Raw genomic sequence first — 12,907 nt, forward strand, 5'->3', positions numbered from 1 at the left:
ATGCTCTCATCCAAAAAAAGGAAGCCAATCTGGTGGTCCCCTGCCATAAACAAACTTTACAACAAAAGGAAGAAACTGTTGCAGAAGACAAAAATCCCAGGATGCAAAAAACTCCCTTACCAGCCTCAGTAAGAAACTGAGATCTCTCATAAAATCCTCCAAAGCTAGTTGCGAAAATAAAATTGCCAAAGATTCCAAAGACAACCACAAGGCATTCTATAACTATGTCAAGAATCTAAATGGCAATGCTCACATCTGCTCTGAGCTAAAACAGAATGGCATTAAATATACTGAACCCAAGGATATTGCCAATATCCTGGCAGATCGATTCAGTGCCAACTTCACCCCCCTCTCACCCCCTAAATGGCCCATATCAATACCGGAGGATTGTCAAACTCCAGTAATAATAACGGCCACACAGGTAAAAATCACACTCTCTAAAGCTAAGAATATAGCATCCATGGGACCAGATGACATCCCGGGCTGTGTACTACATGAACTACAATATGAACTGGCACCTCACCCAAGTGTCATGTTTAATCATAGCTTCACCTCAGGTTTCGTGCCCACTGAGTGGCACAGAGCTACAGTTATCCCACTCCACAAGGGGGGATCCACCTTGGATCCCGGAAACTACAGTCCCATCTGTCTGACAAGCCTTATCTGCAAGGCCATGGAGCGTATTATCATGGAACTTATAAACAAAGACATTGGCAACCTTCAAACACTGGTCCCCACCCAGTTTGGGTTCGTAGGGGCCGATCTTGTCTCCTGAATCTGATTGACATCTTCGAATCAGTCTCCAGAGCCATGGACAAGGGTAAGGTGGTCCACACAGCCTATCTAGACCTTGCCAAGGCCTTTGACACCATCCCCCACTCTGGAATCATAGATAAACTTACTAAGCTGGGCATTAATCCCTACGTCACCAAATGGGTTGCTAACTGGCTAACTGATAGAACCTACACTGTAAAAGTAGCTGACTCCAAATCCAGCTCCAGATAAGTGACAAGTGGAGTACCTCAGGGTTCAGTCCTTGGGCCGCTCTTGTTTGGCATCTACTTCTCTGAAGTACAGGCCAACACTAAGGGAGTCTGGCTAACAAAGTTTGCAGATGACTGCAAGCTGGGTGCCATTATTGAATCCCCAAATGATATGGATACCCTCCAAAAGGGCCTTACAGAAACAGATGCTTGGTGCCAGAGCCATGGGCTCAAGCTCAATGCCAAGAAATGTATAGTTATTCCCTTTGGGAAAAAACATGTATCTGTGAATTACCATATAAGTGGCAGTACACTAAACACTGAAAGTGTGATAAGAGACTTAGGGACACAGGTGGACAGTGGTCTCACCTTCGATAACCACATCGCCACAACAGTCAGGAAATCCTTCTATGTGGCACACTTCATCACTAAGGGCTTTTCATCCAGAAAAAAGGAGGTCATTGTCCCACTGTACTCATCCCTCATTAGACCCATTATAGAATACTAGGCCCCTGTTGGTATGTACCTGTCAAGACTTCTGCAACAACTGGAAAGGCCACAGAAATACCTCACTAAAAGAATCACAGGCCTAAAGCAGATGCCCTACGCTGACCGCCTTAAAAAACTCCAGCTATACTCTGTCGCATATCGTCTACTCAGAATCAATCTCTGATTAACATACATGGCCATGTCAAACCCAGAGCTGTTGGACATGCTACATTTAAAGAAATCCCAATCCCTCAGAGCCACACACTCCAGGGATCTAAACCTTGTCAATCACAATAAACAAAACATGCTGAAGGGATAGGTTCCTGACCCAGAGACTCCAGACTCTGGAATAGATTGCCCATACATGTCAAGCAGAGTGCCTCTTTGGCCCTCTTCAAAAGGAACCTTGACGATTGGATGGGAGAAAGGAAATTCACCCCAGGGATCACGTCAGTCACCCTGCTAGACAGGGGTCCAGGGAAGTAAATAGTGTGGGAAGAAATAGCCAGGGAATTGTTATGGCTAGTTTTGTATAGGCCCTAGGGCTGATAGCCTAGTACCAACCTATGAACCTATGAACTTATGAACATGTACCCGTGAATTACCATTTAGGTGGCAGTACACTAAACACCGAAAGTGTGATAAAAGACTTAGGGACACAGTTGGACAGTGGTCTCACCTTCGATAACCACATCGCCACAACAGTCAGGAAATCCTTCTATGTGGCACACCTCATCACTAAGGACTTTTCATCCAGAAAAATGGAGGTCATTTTCCCACTGTACTCATCCCTCATTAGACCCATTATAGAATACAATGCCCCATTTGGTATGTACCTCTCAAGACATCTGCAACAACTGGAAAGGCCGCAGAAATACCTCACTAAAAGAATCACAAGCCTAAAGCAGATGCCCTACACTGACCGCCTTAAAAAACTCCAGCTATACTCTGTCGCATATCGTCTACTCAGAGGTGATCTCTGCTTAACATACATGGCCCTGTCAAACCCAGAGCTGTTGGACATGCTACACTTAAAGAAATCCCAATCCTTCAGAGCCACATGCTCCAGGGATCTAAACCTTGTCATCACAATAAACAAAACATGCTGGAGGGATAGGTTCCTGACCCGGAGACTCTCCAGACTCTGGAATAGATTGCCCATGCATGTCAAGCAGAGTGCCTCTTTGGCCCTCTTCAAAAGGAACCTTGACAATTGGATGGAAGAAAGGAAATTCACCCCTGAGATCACGTCAGTCGCCCTGCTAGACTTGGGTCCAGGGAAGTAAATAGTGTGGGAAGAAATAGCCAGGGAATTGTTATGGCTAGGCTTGTATAGGCCCTAAGGCTGATAGCCTAGCACCAACCTATGAAACTATGAATGTTGTTACAGTAACAGGGGTTGTGTTAACAGACATGTTATGTGGGAAGTCACTTCTGATACTGACATGTACACCATCAGTTACTGACAGACATCATAAGATCATCTTAGTGAAGTACCACACAAATCACAGTAATGATCCGTCTGGAATGCAGCAGAGATATGACCAATAAATGTGGACAGTCTGACACAATCTGGTCAGTCCAGAGGTATACACAGAACTCCTTAGTGCAAGACGTGTGGACCAAGCATGGTGGATGTTTACAGCCATGTAAATGGGGATATCAGAAAAATATTGGAATAGATAAGTTCACACAGTTGATGCATTCACACACTCTTGTCTGTCCTAACACATATTAACTGAAGGAACAGAGGTCCCAAGCTTACATACTTCCCACTAGTTAGTGACATACATCTTCACAGCATCCCACTGCTTTTTCAGAAATACACAACACTTATGGTGGCCAGGCAACAGTACATCTGACAAATATCTGCACATAACATCACACTAAGTAAATACACTGAGCTGTTAGGCTTGTCACAAATCCCTGTGCAAACTACAGGCAGACTGCCACAACACTGAACCAAGATTCCTCTGGGGGAATACATATGTACTTGCAAATATAGCAGGCACTACAGGCATGTAACAGCATGGAGTAACAGACACCAATGTGAAAGTGCATACCCACAACCAATCTGAACACAGTCACTGTCACATTATGGTAAGCCTAATTAATAGTACAGTATATGGACGTTATGAACAACACCATCCTCATATGTGCCACTCACACACTAACCCTGCATATACTGGGCCAATAAACAGTGTAGTCTGATGCCTGACTATGGTATGGGACATGTGTCAGTCTGACCGTACAAACATGTATGCTGATAGAGTACCATAAACTGGAGCAACATGCAATGTCAGATGGAACAGGACCAAGAACAATGACATCTACCACAGCCTGTACACAGGCCAAGTAACATATTCACAATACACACTCTGTCAACAATCACCATAAGTACACAGACCTCACTACTATACAGACTACAACAGAATGTCCAGGCTTTGTCCTCAAATATAAAGCCTACTATACATAAGATGTCTAGCAGTCTGATATCTCACTGGCTTGTTATCAGGTATGATGTCAGAAAATAATGATGTATTGTACATATGCATCTCTTACTGCATGACATGTGACCAAAGGGTGACAGACTTGGAGGATGGAGGCACAAACACAGGGCCAGTATTGTCATATTGCTGTGATAAACTGAGAAATTTCCTGGAGTAACAGGGTGTGTTGTGCCATATCTCTTCTGAGGGATATGAAGTCAGTAACTCATGTATATGTCATCATGTATGGACTGCAATCATCAGAGTATGCTACTACATTTCTAAAGATAGGAAATGTGTGAGTAACACATCACATGTAAGACTCCAAACCTTGGCCAGTCTGCAGATAGCCCTACAGGTGAGAGTTTCCTCAACCACATAACACTGTCATGCCAGACTTTAAATCATGTAAAACAGCCATATCCACACAAACCCTGTTAAACCAACATTACTTCAAATGTAGAACAACAATACTTACATCCTGTCCCCATGTCTGGAACATCCCCCTCCTGTTTGTTGGCCTGTCTCCACAGTGTATGTTGTAAGAGGTATTTCCAACTACCCTCTGTGATGCTGTTTGTCAACCACCCATATGAAGTCTTGCTCACAGTGAAGGAAAAGGGCCAACACCCACATGAAGTGCTTGGTTATATGAGTGTATTTTGATGCAATTGGCTATATGAATGATACCACAGCTGTTCCACATGCAAGTAGCAAGTGGGGGACTGCAATTCTTGCACAGGCCATCAGCTGATCATGAGCATGACTTACAAAACTCAAGCTTCTGCCTATGCAAAACAGATGGACTTTTCCTCATCCACCAGAGAGGTAGAGAGAGAGACAGAGACAGAGACAAAGTAAGAAAGGAAGAGAGTAAGAGAGTAAGAGCCAAACGTGTTTTGTGTATGATCCGTGGGTGGAGAGTGGTATCTGGTTATTATAACGGTTGCCTATATTGTTTACTAATCCATACTATCACATAGTAATTGCACATGGGTGTACATATTTATGGCTGAAGATTGTTTACAACAACCTCTACAGTGTTTGAAAACTGTTAGCCTTGTAATGTGGACAATGGGATGTATAGGTCCTCAATATAATGATGTAGCAAAGCCCAAACTGCAATGGATCCTGTCATTACACAATCACCCCCAACAGGATACTGATGACAGACACGCAAACACACACTTACCAGTACTGAGTTTCAAACCCCTACCTGCTTAAATATTGCTATTACAGTGCTATGCAATTATTGCAGATGGCATGGAGCTTACATGTTGGAGAGCTGTCCAAAGGTATCTTTGAAGGTGCCTGACATCAGCAATAGTGCTAAAAGAGGGGTAAGGAAAGTGTAGTAAGTGTGAATGTCCACAAAACCAGGTGTCAACAAAGACACACACACTTTTTCAGGGAAACACACACATTATCATAGCTAGCGAGGTCAGGATTAGAACTACTACCTAACTAGTTTGCTACACTACAGTTTTACACAGTTATCACAAACACCGCAGAGCTTATATGGCTAACACATGGCCAAAGGGTTATTTTGAGGTAAATGACATCAGCAGGCATGCTAAAGTAGGGCAATGGGAGGTGTAGTAAGTGTGAATGGCTTCAAAATCATTAATCTCCACATACACACACACACACACACACACACACACACACACACACACACACACACACACACACACACACACACACACACACACACACACACACACACACACACACACACACACACACACACAGACACACACTTGCCAGTACTGAGATGCATAGGTTCATTGCTTCACAGATGAGTAGTAGGTGAATGGGCTGGAAGGCTGCACAAGGCAAGGCAAAGAGAATACCTTGGCATCAAGCCACATGACAATACTGTCCAGTGGGGCTCAGGGGTGTAGTCCCTAGAGTGGTCCCCACGGGTGCATATTGTGTTCACTATCCACTCATCTGGGTTACTATTGTGGGTAGCCAGTGATGTTCACTGGTTTCCATGTATGTGATCTATAGTCCATTAAAATGGACAATGACTGGGTTGTGCACATGTCCCACACACATGCTTTTTGATGTGTGGAAGTGTACTTGAGGTTTCTGAGGTATGTTGTGTGGACAGATTGTTATCTTCTGATTTAGCATTCCTGACCTCATTTGGTGAGACCTGGCTATGGAACTGAGGTCATGCTTACACCTACATTGACAGCATGATACAGGTATTCAGTGGAGTTAGTGGCATCTGTCCATACAGGGCATGCGTATAAGCATGGTATTCCCTTTGTGAGTTACATTTGCAGACTCTACAATTGCTGCAGACGTCCAGTGGGGAGCATAGCAAAAGGGCCACTGTAAGCATTTATTTGCCTACTACAGGGATGGAACAGTGTGCCATGTCCTTTTACTTGCTGTATAACACACAGTCAGGAGATGTAACATATCACAGTACTTTCTGATGTCAGCAGCACTGTTGTGGTCAACAGGCATATTGTCCACTGCAATCACACTGTGGTTACTATCTGTGAGGCAATATGCAGGGAACTACCAATATAGTGGTTGTTGACTAGATAAGTGTGTTGGTGTATGAGACATGGGTGGAGATTGTTCTCTGAGTAATAGAATGGTTGCCTATATTGTTCACCAATCTAAAATGTCACATGTAGGGTTATGGATTGTCTACATCAGTCTCTCTGGTGTTTGACATATGTTGCCCTTGTAAGGTGGACATGGTGACATATACTAGGTCCTCAACATAATAATTTAGCAAAACCCATCCCTCAATGCATCCTGTTATTACAAAATCACAGCAACTTCCACACAGGATACTGATGACAGACACACACACACACTTGCCAGTACTGAAATTCAAACCCCTACCTAGCTATGTATTATTATTATAGTGTAGCGCATTTATCGCATGCCCCACGATGCTTATATGATGGATGTTGTCCCAAGGTACTTCTAAGATGAGGAACATCACCAGCCCTTGTAAATACTGGCATTGGGTGATGTAGTGGGAGAGATCCCAAAAAATAATTTTACCGTAAACACACATTTAGCAGTGGTGAGGTTCAAACCTCTATCTAACAATCTTTATGGACCACTACATTACGCATTTACCACATGCACCACTGACCTGACATGGTTTAGGGTTGGCAACAGGTACTTCTAATGTGGATATCTGCAGGACTGCTAAAGTCAGGCTCTGAGATGTGTACTGGGTGTAACTGGGGCTAAAATGTTTGAGGAACACACATACATATGTACACACACAAACACTTGCCACAGATGAGAGTCAAACCTATACCTCTGTACTTACTGCTACTACATTGTTCCACATTTAAGACATGCGACATGGAGCTTACATGTTGGAGAGCTCCCCACCGGTATCTTTGAAGGTGACTAACATCAGCTGCAGTGCAAAAGGAGGGGTAAGCGGAGAGTATTAAGTATAAATGTCCATAATATCAGGTATTACCAAAGACACAGACACACACACACACACACACACACACACACACACACACACACACACACACACACACACACATTCACAGTTCCCATGTCTGGGATTAGAACTCCTACCTAACTAGCATGTTACACTATAGCATTACGCAGTTATCACATGCGCCATGGAGCTTATAGGGTTAGCTTGTGTCCAAAGGGATATTTCAAGGTGAGTGACATCAGCAGGCTTGCTAAAGAAGGGCAATGAGAGGTGTAGTGACAGTGAATGGCCTCAAAATCATTAATCTCTAAACACACACACACACACACACACACACACACACACACACACACACACACACACACACACACATACACACACACACACAGAGTTTCACAATTGCTATGTCTGGGATTATAACTGCTACCTAACTAATATGTTACACTATCGTATTATGCAGTTATCACACATGGCATGGAGCTTATAGAGTTGGTTCTTGTCCAAAGGGGTATTTCAAGGTGACTGACATCAGCAGGCTTGCTAAAATAGGGCAATGGAAGGTGTAGTGACTTTGCATAGCCTCAAAATTATTAATTTCTACACACACACACACACACACACACACACACACACACACACACACACACACACACACACACACACACACACACAGAGTTTCACAGTAGCCATGTTGGGGATTAGAATGCTTACCTAACAAGTATGGTACACTATAGCATTACACAATTATCGCATGGGCCATGGAGGTTACAGGGTGACCCTTATCCAAAGGAACCAAATCGAAAAACCAAACTTGTAAAAAGACGAAAAGTGGCAAAAAATGAGCTAAGCCGGTGAACTGGAACACAAATTCTGCACAAACAATAGCAAGTTTATTATCGGTTTTATTAGAAGTGAGCGCTTTCGGTAGAGAGCAATCTCCCCACCTTCATCAGACAACAACTTGTTTAAAAACCAACTTCTTATATATCCGTGACCTCATATCAATTAGTTGACATAATTGCTACTAAGTTAATTAATACAACGATAATTGAGTGTATTTTAAGAGGTTTCTGTAAAATATTCACTTTAAAATTCTATCTCATACTCCATTAAGTGGCACGCAAAAGACTTCCATAAATAATTTTTTGAAACATCTTTAAGCAACTTTGACATGTTTTAAAATTCATAAAAAAGTAATATAAAATATATGTAAAATATATATGTTTTTATGTTTATATATATAATCTGTTATTATTTTAACTGTTTTGCATATTGTACAGGTTCAGACTATACATTTGAAAGCTGTATATTAATGAAAAAAGGAATGTGTTAATCCCATAAAATGAATACACTGTGGATAAATATGATGTAAATGTACACAACCCATTTTTTAAAACTATGTACACCAAATACACTAAATATATGTATTTCGCGAATGACAAAAACAAGAACGAAAGTAGACACATAAGCGAGCAAGTCCTGGTGTGATCATCCATCATTAATTGTTAACCTGATGAACACCTTCCCGAACATTTTAAAAAATGCATAAGTTCTAACCACAATAAATTAATAACTGCTCCATACTACATCTAATGGAAGCTGGACAACCTAACACTGTCCGATAACCAACTATTCATAAAATGTGTGGTTATATTTAAACATGCATGAATATTAATAGACTATTTTTGCATGATGACATGACCGATCCTATTATCACAATGCCATGTGTTCAACTACAAATGTGTTCCTCTTAATATAATGCACACAATATATGTGAATGTTTGTGAAATCAATAAATAATGAATGAATAAATGAATAAATACAAAATATGCATATTCTTAAACTTAAAATAAAATACTTGCCTAAAGGTTAATAATTACTAATTGCAACTAGAAGGTTGAAAATTAAAGGTTGATCATTGACAGTTAAAGAAATGTGTCCTTCTGACTAACACCCATCCTATCTCTTAAGGGCTTTAAGTTTCAATATGCATTTAATGAACACTACCTCGTTAAGCCCTGGGAAGGTGTATGATGAGGTGCGAACCTTCTAGTTGCAATTAGTAATTATTCATGGCATGTCTGTCTTTCAAATGGTGACGGATATTGACATCTGAACAGTGAGTATGGATGACTGCTGAATTTGGTCTTGCTGAGATGCATTGTGGTTGGCACTGCAGTTGTCAGAATATGGCCCTGTCACTGAGAGTACTGACCATAGGCAGCCGAGACACAACCATCCATGCCTACATGCTGACCACTTTCACACAATATACAACACACAATAACCTAACACACAGACCCCTGCATATTGTAAACATGCAACAATCTATCCTATAAATTGAGCCACCTCAGGTAATCTGTGATCCACTGTTATTAAACCCACATGTACATGTTACTGCATTTCTACATAGGATTGTCGGGGAGGGGGGCACACCTGACAACTGTAGACATTTTCTATGACTGTACTGGTATTTCAGGTACTCTGTTGGCTTCAATTTCATTTTGTATTCTGACCTATCATGCAGACTAGAGGCATATCAGTAGAGTACAAATCTTAGGTTTTATTGACCTACACTTCAGTTTCAGACTTCTTACCCTTCAGAACTAACATACAACTGCCTGTCCTGTTGTAGTCTGTCTGTGTAGGTCTGGGGGGGGGGGGTAATTTCTATTTCCATCAATTGGAGGCCTTAGCACAGCCTTTCTTTATGGTCATCTACACCTGTCATGCTAGGTGAAGCTGTTGTTGGGTATGTGAGCCTCACTGACATGCATGTGTGTGTCCTATGGACCCACATTTGGACCACCACATGTACTGCAGTGGGATTTGTCACCTTGTCTAGTACTGCCTACTTTGCTGTCACCAGAATTTGTTATGGGTTTCATGCTGCCCATATAGGTGTCCACTATCTGCTGCCATCCCATTCAGCCACCAGATTACCTTGCATGCTCACATCCATACCATAGATACAAAGAGCAGAACATACTACTCTGTTCAGCAATTGATAGGAAGAGTGACTTACCTTGTGGCTGTGCCAGTACTGAGGATGGTGCTGGATGGCTGACTATGTCATATGCAGATAGTACACTCCCTATACATGGTAAAGCACAGGTAGTGTCATGTTTGGCATCCCTTTTACTGTATGTGTGAGTCAGAGAGAAGTATCATTCCCTGGGTTCCTACTGTGTCAGTCTATGTGCTATGCGTTCCCTCTTTGACAAAGCCTGGGCATACTGGACACACCTCCTTCTGCCTACATGGGCATTCTCAGTCTGTTCCTCCTCCGAGTCAATCTGTGCCTGTGCTGGTCTCGGCAATGGTGGGGTCTGTGTGGCCCTGCCCTGTGCTGTTCCTGCTGCAGCTGTTTCTGCAGGATCATATTGTGTAGCATGGCACGTACAATGAAAATTTGTGTACATGTAGCTGGAGAGTACTGCAAGACTCCACCAGATATGTCCTGGCACCAGAACCATGATTTGAGCATCCCAAATATACGCTCTGTTATGATTCTGGTTTGTGCATGTGCCTCATTATTGAGTTCTTGCTCGGGTGTGTGCATTTCTGATGAGTATCATCAGCCATGGCTCCAATGCCTATCTAGCATCCCCCACTAGGTGGCCATATAGGATGTCCTCACTGGCAAATCTCTGGCACAGGTGTGTCATATGCCAGATGTGGGAGTCATGATAGCTTCCAGGGCTGCCAGCACACACATTCATGATAATGCCCTGGGCATCACACACAATCTGGCAGTTGGTGGAGAGGAAGCCCTTGCTGTTTTTGTAGAGCCTACTCTGCTCACCAGGTGGTGCTTTGATGTGTATGTGTGTGCAGTCTATAGCACCCACTACTTCAGAGTATTCTGCTATTTGGTGGAAGAGATGCATATTGCTGGTCAAAGCCTCACTGGTGTTGAGGAAATATATGTGCTCACTGGCATGTGCTGGCATGGCATCCAGGAATTGGTGGAGTACCCTGGATGCTGATGCATGTGAGATTCCCATGATATCCCCAGTTGGCATTTGGAAGGTACCTGTGACTAGTATTCTTAAGCCTACACATACCTTGGTATCCACTGGGATGGGTTCCCCTCTGTTGGTTCTGTATGTGAGGCATGGCCGGCACAGCTCAACAATTTGTTGTAGGATGTCCCTGTCCACCCTATAGCCCTCCACTATCTTCAGCTCATGTAGCCCCCGATAGGTTACCCTGGGTCTGTACACTCTTCTCCTTCTCCTCACTGTGGGTTGGTCATTAGCATTCTCATCCTCACCACCCTCAGCCTCTTCCACATATTGATATATGAGAGTGACAACAGCCCCTATCACTTTGTTAGTTTTGTCAGGTAAAATGTCCCTGTCTGTGTATGCCGGTGGTGTAGAGTTTGTGGGAAAAACCAGAGTGAAAAGTGTTTGCATAGTTTATAGTAGTGTGCTGGGCTGGGCTGCTGCCTGTGTAATTGGCTGATTCTAATACATTTTACCTGCCGGCTATGCTAGTTCTCCTTGATTGCCTTCCTACTGCTGTTTTCCCTTCCTATTGCCTTCCCGTTTAAGCCCTGAGGCACGCCGCTCATACCCAGTGCTCAGATGTGAACAGAGCTGGTATTTCCTGTGTTTTTTTTTATTTGTTTGTTTAAAACCGTGGTGCGCACACCCATTTAGGCAATGTAAGCAGTGCTCAGAAGCCTCAGAAACACACCCCTTACTTAGCTGTGCTTAGCTAGGGGCAAACACAGGCCACAGAGCTCCAATAAGCTTACAGCATGCATGACACTCCCCCTTATGAGGTCATCTACCTCTTATGCTTGTACCATGGTGTTGGTGCACCTACACAGTTGGGTGCAAGCTAACACCGAGGGGAAATCTGTGATTCAGTATCAATCCCCTCATTTGCATAAATCTGACTGCTAATGCATAGTTACAAAACTGACACTCAGCCTTCCCCCTTAGCAACCACTGATCCATGGTATTGTTGCCTTATGCATGCCATTGACTATTATGGCAGAATGCTGATTTTGGTTTAAAAACTTTTTTTCCAACTTTTTTCATTACTTTCGGGCTGATCCCGTTTGCACACAGCTGCCCTACTCTTAAACGACTGAAATCGGCAAAAAAAATAAAAGTCATTTTTTTATAACTTTGCAACTATTTCCCATGCCATTGGCCATATGGCCATATTTGGCCATGGTATGCCTATTACATTGAATACATGCTTTCTTTGGAACTGTCATGCCTCCATTTTTTAATTTGCAGAAATGTATTCAGTTAGTAGCCAAATACATTTCTGCAGTTTACACTATTCCTGCATAGACACCTGCCTGCTTCCTGGATTACCAATTCAACTTATTTGCATAGTTTGCACCAGCAAATGGGGTAATTAACATGCAGGAGCTCTGTCCATGCAGAAATAGTGTAGGAACGCTCGTGCATGTCCCACGAGCTCATTCCTGGATCGCTCATCAGCCATATTGTGTGCAGCAGCTCTAGCACTATTCCTGC

The sequence above is a fragment of the Protopterus annectens genome, chromosome 9.part0, assembly GCF_019279795.1.
Source record: "Protopterus annectens isolate FY-2018-M chromosome 9.part0, PAN1.0, whole genome shotgun sequence".
Classification (NCBI taxonomy): domain Eukaryota; kingdom Metazoa; phylum Chordata; order Ceratodontiformes; family Protopteridae; genus Protopterus; species Protopterus annectens.